We start from the raw sequence: 2,443 nt of genomic DNA on the forward strand, positions 1-2,443 counted from the left end.
AGGCAAATTAGCCTAATCTGCTCAAAGCCTCCAATGGCCACATTCCCTGGCATTGCTGAGGAATTCAGCCGAGCTCCAAGCAAAAGGTGAGCCCCTATGGAATCCTTTCTGGGAGACCATATCCAGCTGGGACTCTTCCTGGAGAAGGCCATGGGATATGGGTTATCCCAGGTCCAGAGAATATGTCATTTCCTGGGGAAAAACACTTGGATCACTTATTGTTTTAGGCTCACCAGTCACCCGGGCTATCCAAGTCCATCCTCCCCAGCAGGGAGAGCGGGAGCGCGTCCGGACATGGAGAATTTCTGGGAGAGCCCGGGAGAAGGAAGAAGGCTCCAGCTTCACAGATCTGTGTCATAACCCATCCTGTCGGCCGCTCCTGTTTAAACCTGGTGGATTGGGCCTCTTGGATTCAACCTGAGCAGCGCTAATTGCTGGGAATGAAGCAGCCTTTGGTACTTCTTTTCCACAAAACCTCTCCATCCTGCCCTTCAATCCTGTTGTAAACACGGGAAAAACCTAAAATTCCGTTTTTCCCCCCCTCTTCCCTTCACTTTGCCTCCTCTTTTCTTGCAGGCTTTGGGCTATCCAGGCTTGGATGTGGATTAGGCAGAGCACCCTGTAAGCTCAGCTCCAGGTGGGATTGCAGCGGTGTTGGAAGCACCAGGGATTCTCCCAAGGTTTGGTGTGAGGAGCTGCATCTTGGGAGGGGCTGGGATTTTGTGCACTTTTGGGGTTTTTTTTTCCTGTTTGCCTTTTGGGCCGGCTCAGAGAAGAAGCTGAGGGGGGTTCCCAAATTCCTTTCCAGCCCTTCAGAGGAGGCACAAAGCCACGTGCAGCTGAGGAAAGGGATGTGAGGAGAATGGCAATAATGGAGCCTCGGGACTCTGCACTTCATTCTTTTCACGTGTTTGGAGGTGCAGGAAATGCCAAACCCCACAGGAATTCTGTGTCTGTAACATTGGGTGCAACCTCTTGAAACCCAAGTGCTCAGAGTGGGGTTTTCCCAAGGGTAAATCCCGATGTGACATGGCAAAGCTTCAGTGAGGATTTCCAGGCTTGACTGGACAGCTTTTGGGAAAGCTCAGGAGCCAAACAATATCAGATTTCTATGGGATTTGGATCAAACGTGGCGTTTAAATGTGGGACAGCTCAGCTCCCCGGGTGAGAAAGTGCTTGGAGTAGCCAAGCTGAGCCATTTTTAAGAATTCCAAGCATTGTGTCCTTACGCTCCTTAATACAGCGTTTAAATAATTGATACAGAATGGAGACAGTATCAGGGGGATTTCTTAGAGTGGCAGGGATGTTTTTTCACCTGGCAGTGTGTCGGGATAGTCAAGACTCCTTATGTCAGAATTAATTGGTCTTCCTTCTTTTCCCTTTTGTTCTTTCTAGATTGTGGCTGAGTGGGGAGAATGTTTGGGATAAAGAAACGAAATGCCCGAGGGAAGCTTCGTGTTGCCATGGGGCTGCTTTAGGCAGAGACACTGGACATGAAATTCCAGGGATGTTCCCCTTGCTGGAGTGGGAAGCAGTGGAAGCAGTTTGCTGCCAAGTGCAAAGAGCATCCAGATGCAGAGAAGTCTTTAGAAAAGCACTCCGGATGTGCAAACGAGGGATGTGTCTTCCTGCATCTCCTGTTGATTTTCTCTGTCAGGTTTTGGAGGGGTTTCTCTCTGTGATTTCCTGCGATCCAGGTGCGTCCCTTCTTTTGTCCAAATCCAGTGCCAGAGGATTGAACAGCGGATGAGTGGGGTCTGGGATGGAAACGGTTCTGCTAAAATGAGGGAAACAATGCTAGAAGAGAAATGGGCATCTTTTTAATGCCTGGTATAAAAATGCTGGAAAAGGGCACTTTTTATTTGATATGGTGTTATTCTTCTTGCTTTTTTTCCATGGATAAAATTTCATGGTGAGCAATCAGAGCAGAAATAGGAAATGCAGGAGTCTTGGAGTCCACAGTGGGATTAACTTTGCTTTTCTGCACTCTTTCAAGACAGGAAAAACCACTGAAGTCGTCCCAAGAGCTTTGGTATTAGAGCAGCCAAAGCCAGCTAGGGCCCCCCTTGTCCTGCCCATGGTTTGGATAAGTCACAGGCTCCTCTTCTCTGTGTTGGGATGAACTGCCTAGGGAATGCCGTTTCCAGCAGCCTGGAAAACAGGGAAACAGACAATGCTGAAAATTGAAGGGATTTGGACGCGTAAAAACGAGCTGTTCGTTCTTCTCCGGTGCGAGGGGTTTGATGTTGGTTGGCAGCAGAGTTTCCTGGTTGTCTTCTACTCTTGCTCATTCTCAAAGTCAGTGTAGGATTTCCAAAGAACCTGCAACAGAGAAACCTCTCCTCGTGTTTGTTCCGGGCACACGGAGATACCGGGAGGGGAAGAGAAGGGGTAAAGATGAGATTTCCCTGAGAGAAGGTTCGGAGATCGGGGTGCGTTCACT

The 2,443-nt window shown here is 49.0% G+C and overlaps 1 long non-coding RNA gene across 1 annotated transcript; it reads left to right on the plus strand.

Moving 5' to 3' along the window:
• The first annotated feature begins 239 nt into the window (after nt 1-239).
• Nucleotides 240-1,610, plus strand: LOC138116618 (uncharacterized). Its single transcript, XR_011154244.1, has 3 exons — nt 240-455; nt 577-680; nt 1,396-1,610. It is a non-coding gene; the product is annotated as an uncharacterized lncRNA (long non-coding RNA).
• The last annotated feature ends 833 nt before the right edge of the window (nt 1,611-2,443 follow it).

Source organism: Aphelocoma coerulescens, chromosome 10 (genome assembly GCF_041296385.1).
Source record: "Aphelocoma coerulescens isolate FSJ_1873_10779 chromosome 10, UR_Acoe_1.0, whole genome shotgun sequence".
NCBI lineage: Eukaryota > Metazoa > Chordata > Aves > Passeriformes > Corvidae > Aphelocoma > Aphelocoma coerulescens.